The sequence below is a fragment of the Orbicella franksi genome, chromosome 11 (genome assembly GCF_964199315.1).
Source record: "Orbicella franksi chromosome 11, jaOrbFran1.1, whole genome shotgun sequence".
Taxonomy (NCBI): Eukaryota; Metazoa; Cnidaria; class Anthozoa; order Scleractinia; family Merulinidae; genus Orbicella; species Orbicella franksi.
The window spans coordinates 15,326,715-15,341,936 of record NC_138155.1 but is presented as its reverse complement, the minus strand read 5'-3'; the positions used below and the strand labels follow the sequence as shown (position 1 = coordinate 15,341,936).

At 40.6% G+C, this 15,222-nt stretch overlaps 1 protein-coding gene across 3 annotated transcripts in view; it reads right to left on the bottom strand.

The window, feature by feature from the left end:
- LOC145460650 (neuropilin-2-like) overlaps nucleotides 1-15,222 on the bottom strand; it is an 80,426-nt gene that overhangs the window by 26,878 nt on the left and 38,326 nt on the right. The window lies entirely within an intron of this gene.

Here is a 15,222-nt window from a genome sequence, read left to right as displayed (position 1 = left end):
GCGTGACCTTGACTGCTATTCTTATCGCCGCTGGTACCACAATCGGAGCTGTCATCAGGGCCCTCACCAGAGGTTTGAAAGCCAGTGGCAAAGCCTTGGGAAATGGCCTCAAAGATGTTGCTGCGAAACTTGGTTCTCTGCTGCCCGGGCTGATTGGCTCGATTGTGAGCTTCCTGTTAAAAGCCGTCAGCCAAGTCGTCGGGTTTCTGGCTGAGCACACCTGGCTGCTCATTCTTGCCACGGTGGCCTTTTTGTTCAAACAATATTTTAAGAAGCAGCATTAACTTTACCGCCAAGCCATGAACAGCAACGCCGATAATCCAACTACACTGACAATTACCGCTGTTTTGTTAATTTTCTGTTGCGGTGTTTTATCTGGAGCTGTGGGCTTAATTTTTTGCACCGTCGGCTGTGCTTGCTGAGTTTCGGCTGAAGATGGTTTCCTTGATTCAGCTGTTGCGGCTTTGTGTATTGGGTTGGACGGGTGGCTGTTGGGAGGGTTAATTTTTGACGGGCCGCCTACCATGAGTTTGAGGGCAGATTTTTTTGTGTCTGGGTTTACCTCGTTGTTGACCCCCAGTTTCATCCCAGATACCACCGTTTCAGCTTGTTGTTGTAACCGATTGTGCTTGCGGTGATTATCATTTGTGCGGGCATGAGCCAGGCCAAGGGGGCTACAGCGAGATTGAGCCTGACCTTCGCTTGGTCCACCGCGAGATGGTACCTTTGCACGCTCTTGGCCAAGTCGGGCTGTCTGATAGCATCTTCCATCTGTACCAGGAACTCGCTCTGGGCTTCTCTTGCTTGGCCGCCAGAACCAAGAATGCTGCTGCGGACATTGACTTGCGTGCCCAAGATGCAATAAACAAAAGCCTCGATCGACTGATTTATTCGCACCAAGCCCGCCTGCGTCAAACCTGATGCTGTATTTGGGGCAAACCAGTCCGATTGGGTATCAGAAGCAGCCCCCAGCTCGATGTAATAAATCAAGTCCCCTTTTATCGCTTTGCCGCCTTCATCGCTGCATTTGTTCAATTCCGGATATAGGTAGGTCAGTTTTCGATGCGCTGTTCGCAGACGTAAACGCTTCCCAGATCGTAGTTTGCCCCGTGTGTGTAGCGGAAATCGCTTGATGGATCTATACCGAACTCATTGCATAGCCTTTTGTATGAAGCGACGTCGTAATGATTGTTGAATTGGTTGAAAGGTGGATCTCCGGGTAAAGCGCTCATGCTCTGAATACCTCCTAGCTGGTACAAAATGCGCCTGACCGTGAAATACACGTGGAATTTGTAGAAAGCTCTTATCTGCGGGGGGAGATTCATCCCGCTGTCAAAGATTTTGCGAGAAACTCCGCACCCCTGTGTCGCGCAGAAAACCGCGAAGTTTAGCTGTTGCGGCCAATATTTCATGTCAGGCCCTCCTAACCAGTGTTTTGATTCGGCTGCAGAAGTGTGCCTGAGTTTGGTTTCTTGAAATATTTCTCTGAATTTTGTCGTGAAATACTGATCAGGCGTGACAGATTTGGATTGCGTCGTTGAATATTTTTTTCAAGCTTGGTGCTTTCCCGTCGAAAGGTACCGCAGGAATGGACAAAGAAACTTTTGAACCAAGCGGTGCAAGCTGGTAAGGAAAACCTCCGCTGTCTCCCAAACCTAGCGCCTGTTTCATTTCCGCACTCCAGTATTTTCTGTCTGAGCCGAAGACGCTTTGAAACAAGCCTTTGCTTTCTTTGAAAAACACCTCTGCGGTTACGTTTTTTTCTCGTTGATCATTGCTTGTGAAATGAACCTGCTTTTGTTCGCTTTTGGAAAGCGGTTAAAAAAGTTTGTCCACGCCTTTTCCTTCGCAGCATCTTCTCTTTTTAAAAGTTGGGATCATCGAACCCGGGATCTTGGCGGATATCTTTCCACATATTCTCCATATTATTTGAACACAATTTTATTTGTTGAATATAAAATGGTTGTTCTCACTATTGTCGCACAACAGAACAGCGAGACTATCCATTTTGAAAAGCCGATACCGAGAGTTGATTCCATGAAACTCATTTCTTGCAGTTTGTACAACAGCTGGGACACTTTGAAAAAAGAAGGTTCAGCCACCTTGGGAGACAAAAACAAAGATAGAGCTTTGTCAGTTAGTAAAATAATCCCAGGGCATTATAGTTTAGAAAGCATGGCAAAAGAAATAGACGGTCTGTTCGACAAATATGGCTATAAACAGTTGGAAACAGCAATAAATCAACCTGTTGGCCAGCTTGTAATCAGAAATTTGGGGGCAAAACCAATCGAACTTGATTGCGATTTAGCTGATTTGTTTGGTATTGGACGAAAGTTGAATCTTATAACTTTCGTAAAAAGGCTGGTAGCTCCAACGACATATTTTATTCATTGTAATTTGCTCAACACGGAACAGAATCTGTTCAATGGCAAAAGGTCAGATATCTTGGCCTCGTTGGATGTGAAAGGGAAGCCTTATGAAAAGGTAAGCTACCAGCCTTCTCTGCAACAGGTTTTGCGAGACTGCTCCACAGGCAAGTTCATAAATAGTATCACCATAAGTGTGAAAGATGAAAACGGCGAACTCTTTGATTTCAAGGGCTTCCCTCTTCTTTTTGAATTAGAGTAAAATTAAATTTCTATATATACACAATGTCTTCGGCGAATCTGTTGCCTCCAGGCGCGCCGCCTGCCAACCCTCTATATCCGGTGGTGGTGGAGCCTTCTCAAAATTTGCACTTGCAGAAGGTCAACGAGATTTCCAACACTTTGGGCGGTGAGGTCCACCACTATCGCCTCGTTGCTAAAAAATACACACACGCGAGAAAGTTTGTTAATTGGGGTGCCGCCGGCTCCAGCGTTCTCTCGGCAGCGTTTTCCAGCGTGAGTTTTGGCTCCGCTCTGTCTGTGGCTGGCCTGCGGGCAGCAGTTCCTCTTGGTGGCGCTGGTGGCTGCTTCGCTCTCGTTTCATCAGGGCTGATTATCGCCAGCAAAAAACTCGACTCGAAAATAAAGAAGCATCAAGAGATCACCACGCTCGCCGTTGCCAAGCGAGACACCGTCAACAGACTTCTCTCAAACGTTTTGAACAACAACGAGGTGTCTTCCCATGAGTTTGACACCATCCTTTCAGAGTTTCAGCAGTATAACTTTCTGAAAGATCAGGTCCGAGCAAGGATGCTTCGCCAACCATCAACGAGAAAGCTTCCTGATGTTGACGTCAAGAAAATGGAGGAAGACATCCACAGCAGAGTTGAAGTGGAAATGATAAAAAAAAATCACAAACCCTCCTGCTTTGAACTGACTTTTAGAAACAGACGGTTTCATTTACATGTAATAAGAACATGATTGTCTGCTTCCACTTGGTCGCGTTTCTGGCTCATGAGTATTTTACACCTGAGTGGCAAAAAGAGGCTCGCGATTACGCGCGAAGTCTTTGCTGCGATGGTTGAGGCGGATGAGGTTTTTTAATAATAATGCTCCCCGCCAAAAAGGAACCACTCGTGCCAATCGTAACCGTTCCACAAACATATTTCCAAAACATTTTTGTAATCGTGGTCGGCTTCTATGAGATGTTCTGGATCCTTCGGCAGCCTAACGGAGGCATTATGAACAGTTCCCTCATTTTCGAAACAGGGGAAACAGCAACCCTCGAAATAACAGTTTGGATATTCGAAGCAAATTACCATTCGCACAATTTGCTGCTTGAATTCGCAGAATGGTAGTTTTAAGATATTCTCATGGACCCTGCCCCACCCCATTTCCTTTTTTTTCTTTATTTTTTTCGCGATGAACTCCTTGAGAATCATCTCACGAAGCTCTGGAGGGAGGTGTTGAATGCCCTCGGTAAGCCCGCAGCTTTCTTTCCGGCCCCGCATCAGCCACCCGCACTTGTTTGGCACTCGAGTCATCCCGGCTCGGGCAGTATAAGAACGGGCTCGCTTGTTTCCAATTGGTGTCCCTGTTGTTGTAAGTAGTATATAGGGGATTAACCAAATACTGTTTCAAAGAGGGAGCTTTATTTCACCGTTTCGCAGCCCCCAGGCTCAACCGGCCCGAGCATGTGAGGGCCGGACTTGATGGTGGGGGCTGCGATAAGGTGAAATAAAGCTCCCTCTGCAAAACGGTATTTGGTTAATCCCCTATATACTACTTGGGAGTTGAACTGCTACAAGTGAGAAGGCAATCACTGGAAAGATAAAGGTGTGGAAACAGGTGAATTATGTAATATATATTTTTTGGTATCAACATAGACAAGTTGTTACAACTTTTAAGTGGGAAATTTATTGCAGAATACTGTTTACTTGATTGAATTTATAGGGTGTGGAGGATTGACAGACTTTCATGAAATTTTGCCAAAACAATCCAGGGATGATGACAAATGAAGGTGTGTCGGGAAATTTTGATATTTAACATGTTTTTCCTGTGGTGTCCATTTACGCCACACATCTCGCATATTTTTAGCTACAGCAACTCCAACTTTACATGCGAATATCTAAACAACCAATCAGAATATCGAGAAAGCCTGACACACTTTTGTTGATTGATGCCTTGTGAATAAGACTGTGCAGCCATTTTGCTCATCTTGCAGCATCTGATAACCAATAAATTCAATAGAACCCTCGTTCATTTCACACCTTACTGGCTCCAGACATTCCTAAAATAAAAACTTGCTTACTGCACCTTTCAATAACAGGTGGACTCCAAAATTCAAAGCTTAACCGACAAATGCTCTTTTCGCTACCGTCAATCAAATGTTCAACAGGTCTTCCCAGCTTCTGGCTACTGCCAAGCGCACGGTAAGCAAATCGTTGAGCACAGTTCAGACAACGAAACAGTGCTCGGCAGAAGTCGGAAGCTGGGAGCCGCCCAACATTTGGTTGACTGTATCAAAAAATGCATTTGTCCCTTGAAATGTTATTGAAAGGCACAGTATATTGCATTTTCATTGTAAACTTTCTTTGTTAAGCTTTCTCCTGGTATATAGTTGGTTAGGGTTGCAGTGAAACTGGTGCGTGTACGAATTTTCTCCCAAAGGACACCCCGAAGGTATCCAAACATTGTTTCAGAAATAACGTAATCATTTACATTAGGGTATCATGGTAGGTGAATTTTTACGAAAAATGCAAAAAATCTTTTTTTTGCTGTTCAAATAGCTAAATTTCGACATATTAAAATTCAGCCTAAAACAATACACCTCAGCACGAGGCTCTGTCGAACAAACCCCACAAACTCTGTAGTTATTTCCCAGAGCCTCACACTAGGGTCTATTGTTTTAGACTGATTTTTAATATATCAAAATTGGTCTATTGAGAAGACTGAGATAACTATTTTGCAAAACAAATGGGAAAAAAGCTTTTTACTTTTTAAGATAAAGAGAAAAACTATTTTTGAATCTTATTAACCCCTTCTCATTGACACCTCTAAATAAAATTCACAGCCATTTGTAACGTGTAAAGCAAATAGCGATGTGATATTTCATTTTTGCACACAAGCTGTTCTCGATCTGGTTGTTTCATTGCAAGCATCAGGACGAAAATGCAAGAAAACTTCTTGTCCATTTTTCATCTTCAAAGAAGTTGAAGAGGCAAAGATCTGGTGGAACCCACAGGTTTAGCGTCGAACAAGATCTTTGGCTCTAAGCGACCTTGAGTCGCACTGTAACCAAGAAGAATGGTTGAAGGAACTTGAGAACAGTAGTCTCACCAATGAAGCTGAAGGACAAACTATAAGTGCTCGTTGCATGAAATTGCTGGAGAACGGACATGATTCTGAAACTTCCATGAGAGAGTCAAGCGCAGATGTAGACCTCAAGATTTCTTGTTTTGGCTTCATGAGGCATGGTTTAAAAAAATGTCAGGAGAATGAGGAAGCCTAAACTTGAGCAACATAATACCGATGCTGCTGATAAAATCTTCTAAGTAAAAGAAATCATGGCAGTTTAAATACAAACCCGTATAAAGCTCTTGGTAGTTTTTCGCTTCTCAGACAATTTCGCTGCGATGGGTTTGCGTACCAGAATTGTAGACATCTGTTTATTTCAAGTTTTCATAAGCCATTGTTGTGGTAAACTGACTCATGCTGACATCTGTCAGTGTTGAGGGGATTTTTAACACCTAATCATACCAACCTCATAAGAGGTTTTTAGTATTCTTCTCAAGAAAATAAAACTGATATAAGGATAAACATTTTTAGATCGTTTACGTGCGTCTTCCAACAGAATTGGCTGAATATCAGCAGGTATGTTCCAGGATACCTCCTTCGAAAAAGGTTGTCGGGCTTTGTTTAATTTCGCTTCCAGTTTCAAAGTTATCGCCTCTTTAGTAGAAGGAAACGTCCGCATTGAAAACATAAAACTTAAGGAGGTTGTAGAAAAAAACAAACCACATCTAGAAAATTGCCAACACCCTTTTTGAGGGCGATGTGTGAGAAAACACTTCCGATGTTAATTGCGCCACTCCGATAATTCACATGTGGAGGCAAACCAGTTTAAGCGAAGCAGTGTTTCTGGGTATTTCTTTTAATATCAACGCGACTGCAAAATAACTTTTAAGAAAATTTCAAAGATATGATTGTATCTTATATATTAAGCTTTCAGAAAATGAATAGTTTGATGGGGTTTTCTTTCAAAGCGCCAGCGTAATAGCGTTTTCCACTGTCAATCCACCTACCATGATACCTAAATGTAAAATAAATGTAGTTATTTCCCTGTGTTCCTGGGTCTTTTTGAGCCGTTTCGAAGGGATTTGACTAGAAGCACAGGTGGCCTGCGTAGAAAGCATTCCAGACCTGTACGAATAGCTTTTCTGCATTTTGGCCACAGGTAAATTGGAGAGAGAGCAAATAATTGACCATCTCCTGCTTCATCAATTTTTTGCTCTCGCTCCAATTTATGCTCGGTCAGAATGCGGAAAAGCTCTTTGTACAGGAACACTTGCTATGCAGGCTAAAGCAGTTTACATTTCAAGATGAGACGTAATCGGAGCGTCATATTTACAACGCAGCAAACAAGATGAACCCCCTTTGCTTCTATTCAAATCGCTTCTCAACACAGGCGAACCAAGCTCACGATACGAGGAGTTATTTTTGTCAATCTTTTTGCCAGCATTCAGTGAAAACATGACATACAGCTGATGTCTGCTACTATTACATAACGACTGAGTTTGATTATGCCAAACATGACTTTCACCTTGCAGCATATGGAGGTTATCGCTTCTTAGGAGAGGAAAACCGAAAACTGATAACTCACTTAAAAGGCTTTGGAAGCAAGCTCAGAAGCAAGATGAAAATAGAAAAGACAACAAGGCATTGAGGTAAGTCAATTTTATTGTAAAAATATCACAATTTCAGCTATAATGTCGATTACCGTTTTTCCCCATTTAAACCTTTATTAATTCAAACTGTTGTAACACAACAACTCTATAATAATTATTATCTCCTCAGAGCTTTATTATCTAGCTCTCTGCACGCACTGCAGGCCTATGATGCTCTCTCATCATAGGCCTGCAGTGCGTGCAGAGAGCTAGATAATAAAGCTCTGAGGAGATAATATTATGCTGCGAGGCGAAAGTCACATTTCACATAATCAAACTCGGTCGTCATGTACCTGGTAATAGTAGTAGATGTTGGCTGTATGTCCTGTTTTCACTGAATGTTCACATAAAGACAACAAAAAAATAAATAATTCCTCACATCTTGAGCTTGGGCTGCCTGTGTTCCAAACGGATCAAAAAGACACAAGAACACAGGTAACAAAATAACAGTATATTTATTTTACATGAATGTACATGATTGTTATTACTGATACAGCATTTGGGTCCCGTGTGCTTAAACCAGTTAAACCTGTCATAAACGAAGATTAAATCGAATTGGCTGCAAATTCTAAATCAATGCATAAAATCCCAGCGTTCAAAAGATCAGAGAAGCCGTGTTTCTAGTGGTCCCCACGTTTATTTTCTTGTTCTTAGGCAGCCAACTCAGGACTTATCTTTTTCAGCACCTCAAGAAGTCGAGACAAGTGCCATTGGAAGAGAAAGGGAAATCCTACAGGAAATGGACCAAAGAAGAGCAGAATGATGCTCATTGACCTATGAGTTGATTGAAAGCAAAGGATAAGTAATTTGACAGGCTGTAAACAAACAATGCAGATGTGCCAGGGCAAATAATTTTTGTCAAGTCAGACTAATTCTTTTGGATTTGCCACAGACAAAGGGTAGATCTGCACTGATCTCCTCAGTGCAGATCTACCCTTAGCCTCTCTGTCCTCACTCAGGGTTCCCACGTGACTCTCAAAGGCAGAGTTCTGGTGCATTGTGGCAGAGGTAAAGTTATTTGTCAAGTTATGCAATGAAAACAAATTCGGATTGGCAGCTAAGCATATTGCAGATATGTCTACACAGTGTTGGTCTGTATTTTGTGAGATACGTGCTTGTAATAAATTAGCACAGATTAACAAAGCTAGCATACTAAATTTAGGTCTGAGAAAGGTCAAACATCTAAACACAGCAATGCAAATAACTTTATTTCACCAAACACTGAAGCATGAAAAACAGAAACATCGTGCACTGAGGGGTTTGAGATCACTGCAACACTGCAAGCTGAGATTTTATTCACCGCATCACAGCTTTCAAAACAAAAGAATAAGCTTAAATTTTGGCCTATAGGCAATTTTAAAGCTCCCTTTCAATTTGCAATTGTGAAATTCTTGCTCACCCAAAGCACAGGGGACCTGGACACTGTATCAGCAATAACATAATCATTTACATACATGTAAAAAAAATGTACTGTTATTTACCTGTGTTCCTGGGTCTGCTTGAGCCATTTAGAAGGGATTTGACTAGAGGCAAAGGCATTTTTTTCTGCTGCTTTGTAAATGCAACGATCCGATTATGTCTTGACTTTTCACTATTTTCATTAACTATTACCTCTTATCGGGGGAGAGAATCTCAGGTTTCATAAAATCCTCAAACCTTCAACATAGCAGATGACTGTGTGATTATGCAATAATATTGCATAATCCCACAAAAACCCCATAGTAGCTGATTTTGCAGTTTTCATGAAAACATATCACCAAAGAATAATGACTGGATTCTACTTCATATAGTAATCAGTGAATGATCCAAACATTCCGGTTGTTCACAAAGGCATAATTAATTGTAAACAATTGTGAGTTGCTGCAATAATGCATAAATTTCAGAATAACATTTATTTCTGATAGGATTTAAAATCAAAATTCGTAATTTTGCTATTTCAATTGTCAGCAACATTTGCTGTTAACAGCAACATAACAGCAGCTGCCACAAAGCTTCAAGACCATAAGCTGTTATCAAAGTTGGCAGCTGGTGATATGGTGGCCTGGATGCATGCCTCACCAGCTGCTCTTTATAATCGAGTCAGAGACCCTCGAAAGAGCAAGAAGATAATGAATCTTCAATCTTCTTCTTTGGAGGCTATCACTTTAGCGGAACTTGTTATGTTTATAGAACAGGCTCCAAGGCCAATAGATTTTTAGTTCCCAGATTTGGCAAAAATGTACTCGAGTTCACTTGAGCTGCTCAGATAGCTCAAGGCTATGCTTTAACTATGCCCAGTTGCCTCAGGTGACTGGCCTCCATCTTCGGGCGACAAGAAAAACATACCATGTCGCTCTGCCTAGCAACCTCCTGTTTGAGATTAAAGTTACGGATGAAAACAGTCTCACAATAATTTGTCTTTCCCTCGTTGATTTCTTGTGATGTATTTAAGTTTACAAGGCAAAATGGTTCAATTCAGAATGTTTAAATCCATCTGTGAAGTCAAAACATCAGTGGTTCAATGACTCAGTTTGATGCGTACATTTAACGAAGGTCTCCAGTGATACGGACAACAGTTTCCTTGCATACTTTGTGTAGCGTCTACAAAGTCTCCTAAGTTCTTGTGGTTTGTATAATGTGCATGAAAAGTCCCTAATTGAAGGACAATGTGAACCAAATTATCAGAGGCATATATCAACAATTTTAACTAAAAAACGTGTAAATTTTGTTTCTTTGTGGACAGGAATAAAGAAAGGCACTCATGACACCAGAGGCACAGGAACCAGCAGACATGTGTGCAACAATGCAGAAATTCCTTTAAACTGGAAGTCATTTCTGAGGCTGGATGACAACAAGAAGGAATTATTTCAGCATCTCGTAGCAAGCGTTCAATCCCTCCACATTGCCAATGTTGAAGTAATAAGCAAGGCTGACGTGGACGCAACCTGTTCCACCACAATAGTCAAGGCAGGCCTGGCACATTGTAACCATGAGGAGGCAGATACCTGTATCTTCATCCATGCAAAGCATGCCTCTGTGAATGGTATAGACCGTTTTCATAAATGGCTGCCAATTTTTGAGTTGCTAATTCAAAAGAATTTTTACTCCTAAACGAGTTTAGTGAGGCTAATTTAAATGCATATAAAAGAATTTTAAATTGGCAGCCATTTATGAAAAGGGTCTATGAAGAAAATCATCATACAAACTTTGATACAGACGTGGTTATCTTGGCAATCGCATTTGCAAAGAAGTTGGAAGTAGAGGAGCTGTGGGTTGCCTTTGGCATTGGCAAGCATTTGCCCTACCTCCCAATCCACAAGATAGCCGGCTCTCTTACCACACAGAAATGTGAAGGGCTACCGTTCTTACATGCACTTACCGGATGCGACACAGTGTAATATTTCTCTGGAAAGGCTAAGAAGACCACATTTCAAACATGGACGTCCTATCCTGAAGCAACTGAAGTTCTTCAAACTCTATCATCACCACAGACAAATGCTCTCTGAGGAGCAATTCTGAGTGCTGGAAGGCTTTGTTGTTATAATGCATAGCCATGTTTTCTGAAGACACCAGAAGCACAGAGAGTATTCTGCCAACACAAGCGGCCCTGGAATAACATGTCAAGTGAGCAGCATTTCCAGCCGGTCATGTCTGAAGGTACTAGATCCTATCCACAGGGGTCGTACCCTTTTTCAGAAACAAATTCCCAGGACTTTTCCAGGACTCAGATTGATTTTTCCAGGACTCTGAAATTCACATTAACCCTTTCACTCCCAAGATCTCAATGTTAATTCTCCTTACTGTCTGCCATACATTTCATATTTTTTACTTGAGTTTAACAGATTTCCAGAACTTTCCAGGACCAGCAGCCTTTTTCCAGGACTTTCCAGTCCTGGAAAATGCCACAACAAAACTCCAGGACTTTCCAGGTTTTCCAGGACCTGTACGAACCCTATATCCAGGAACTTCCAAGTGCAGCAGACTGGGGATGGCATCTCTCTTCAGTTGGTTGGATACTAACCTGATCTACTCTCCCTGAACCATCAAAAGCATGCAACAAGCTCACCAAAATTAATGTGGTTGCAAGAGTGTATGTCAGGGACTCTGCAAATGCACCAAGGCAAACCTGCCTGCACTGCACTGTGCTCCTGCAAGGGCAATTGCTATCAAGAGTGAAAATGGTATAACACAGTACCTCAAAAATGCCACAGGACACTTACTTTCATGTCTTTTTTTGAATAAGTAACATTTTGAAAGTTCAAAACATTTAATTACATAGGACATTTTCTGAGATTATGGTATAAAAATGTTACCTCCAAAAAGCCGTAGGACACTATTGCTCAAATGGCTTTTTTGATGAATTGGGACCCTGTGGTTTATATAAAACATATGGAAACTTTTCATCAGCCAATAAAAAGTGAACAGGTTCCTTCGTAGATCCTTATCTTATATCATTATTTGCCTGAAGAGGATCAAGTAAATAAAATTTAGTACTTGTATCACCAATTTGAACAACTTTATGCTTATCTTCAGGACTAATTTGCCCAATGCCCAGCCCTTATAGAAACCCTGTTTATTGAGGGTCTTTTCATACTTAATACATTTCGAATTTTCCATGGACAAAGTAACATATCCATATAATAGACAGGTATTCAAATTAGGGCAAGTCGCACTTGAGCACAAAACTGTTTACTGTTGTCAAAAACCTGTCATTACAATGAAAAGCCAAGTGCCACTGGTTTGTTCACCTAAGGATAAAATGTTCACCGACCTACAAACTTCAAAGACGCTGTTGACTATACCTATGAAGCAAGCCAAACTGATACAAATCTTGTAAAACAAAAGAGAGGGTGTTTTTATTTGGAAGAGTAATTTTTCACTGGCTGAGTGAAATGAATTACAGTGTAAGTGAAAAATGCTTCTCTCACACAGCGCTGGGGCCTGGGCAGGGGTTTCAAAATGTCTTGAAGTAGGCATGTGCCATGGGAAGAGTAGATGGATGTAACAAGTTAGGGGCCGGCAGGCTCCTCATCCTATGAAGTCTTGGGGCATGCCCTCCTTCCCCCAGAAAATTTTGAAATCTACAATATAGAAGCTAGGAAATGCCATTTTCAGCATTCAGACCTGTCAGTGGCATAATATCATTGATTTTCTTAGGTGGCATTAATTTAATGAAAACTAGTCAAGGAAACAATTATTTATATTAGCCACTGTGTTATCTTGCTTTACAGAGTAGCATGGAAGTTAAACAAATCCTTGAGACACATGTTTGTGTGAAACAGAAATGTAAAAAAAAATAATTTAAAGCGTTTCTAAATCTCACTTTTTCCAATTATAAGACTAAATTAAAGTTTGGTATTATCATCTTAAAGGAGTGAGAATCAAGCAATAAAATCATTACATGGGTTAAACCAGGGCTCAAAACAAATTAAATCTATTTTGACCAAGTGGTAAAAAAATAGTTGCCAAATGCACAGTGTACCCAAACACTATATCAGCAGTAAGAATAAATGTGCTGTTATTTACCTGTGTTCCTGTGTCTTTTTGAGTCGTTTAGAAGGGATTTAAATGAAGCAAAAGCAGTTTATAATTCCAAACATTATCACGTCTGCCACTTTGTAATTATGACGCTCCGATTATGTCCCAAGTTTCAATTATCATCGTTAACTGTTAACTCTCACCAAGGGGGAGAGATTCTCAGGTTTCATAACTGCCACGCTTTAAAAGACAAAAGAGACAAGGGATGAAATTTATCAAGAGCTTTCGTCTAGTCTGTGACTACAGTTGAGTGGACCAGCCTGCATGGTTCCTTACATGGATATGTGCAAGCAAACACGAGATGATAGACGGCAACCTTTGACTGCAATTTCCCTCGGCAATTTTCACGCTGAGCACAAATCTTTCATCAACAATACCCGGCAATTTCAACGTTGTTTACTGGTGAGCCAACTGATATTCTGTATTTTTTCTATTTTCATTTTTTTAAGCTTGGTATTTTACTGGTTAAAAAACAAACTTTTGAAGACAACATAAATTATATATTTTAGCTAGAGAATACCTATGTTTTCCTGTCTCCAGGCTGTGGTTCAGTGAAGATGTTTCTAGTTAGTCATCAAAACTTGGTTTATTCAAAATTTGAATTTTGGTTCAACGCAGTTTTTAATACTAGGAATGGACGCCATTTATTTATCTCCCGAGACTGACCAGAAAGTCTGCGTGTCATGTTCTGTTTTATGTTTGTGATGCACACGACTGTCAAACATTAACAAAAGAGTCTGTCAAGAGAACAATAGCACTGCTTTGATGAAGTACATGCTAACAAATTTTATAAGCACTTCCGGTCCAGTCAAGTGTATTCACAGATCAGACGAAAAGCCGTGTCTAAATACAACTCAAAAATGAGATGAAAAAAAGACGCCCAAGCAAACAAATCCAACTTCACCTGAATATTAACTGCTTTATCAATCAAGATGTGAAATTCTGACCGATTTTGTTCTGTAACAAGAGAATTAGGTACCAAAATAAAACTGGCCTCATTTTAGTTTCATCCCTTGTCTCTTAGTTTCATCCCTTGTCAAACTTAAGTTAAATCGGGATAAGACTGAACTTTTGGTTATTAGTTCTAAATATCGTCCACGACCACCCCTCGACTATATACGAGTTGGTGATGAAGTAATCAAGTCTAGTAAACAGGCCAGGAATTTAGGCGTTGCATTCGATCAATGTTTGGATTTCAAAGAACACGTTAAAATAACCTGCAAGAGCGCATTTTTCCGCATTCGTAGTATAGCTAAAATTAGGCGATACCTATCCCAGAGTACTACTGAGACCATTGTTCACGCTTACATAACATCGCGTTTGGACTATTGTAACGCCCTACTGTATGGTCTCCCAAAGTATCTGATTAATAGACTTCAGCTTGTACAGAACTCAGCAGCTCGCCTTGTTACCTTGACTAGAAGGCAGGAACACATCACACCAATACTAAGGAGCTTACATTGGTTGCCAGTTCATTTTAGGATTATTTTCAAAATATTGCTGCTAACTTACAAAGCTCTGAATGGACTGGCCCCTGATTACATTAGAGACCCACTGCGATTTAACATTTCTGGTCGGACACTACGATCTTCAAACAACAGGTTGCTTGATGAGCCTAGAGCAAATCTTAAAACGTATGGTGAAAGGGCTTTTTCCGTGGCGGCACCAAGGCTCTGGAATAAACTACCCCTCCAGATCAGACTTTCATCATCAGAGGCAGTTTTTAAGGCTAATCTTAAGACTTATCTTTTTAAGCGTGCATTTGATTTGTAGTTTTTACTTTTTATTTGTAGCCTAATTGTATTATATAGCGTATTTAATTCTTAGGATTTTAACTTTTAGGATTTAGGATTTTAGGTTTTTAAAGAATTAGGATTTTAATTTTAAAGTATTGTAAAGCGCCATGGACAATTCGTGGAAAATGGCACTATATAAATGTATATTTATTTATTAATTTTTTTTTTCTCCTTCTCTCCCCCCCCCCCCCCCCGATGAGAGTTAATAGTTAACAACGTTAATCGAAACTTGAGATGTAACCGGAGTGTCTTAATTACAAAGTGGCAGGCGAGATAATATTTCGAAACATAAACTGCCTTCACTTCATTCAAATCCCTTCTAAACAACTCAGAAAGACACAGGAACCCAGGTACCATAACAGCACATTTATTTTTACTGCTGATATAATGTTTGGGTCCCTGTGCCAAATGCGAATTTTTAGTCGTCAGAACGTAAAAAAACAAATAGAAGAGACGCCATCTGCAGGCATAAATGACATACTCAATGGTCAAGGGTTTGCAATGCATCATAGGGCGATTTTCCGATGTGTGAGAGTTGTTTTAGCAATGCAAAAGGATTGGATGCTTTACAGCTTTCTTTTTAACAAGCTCACTTCC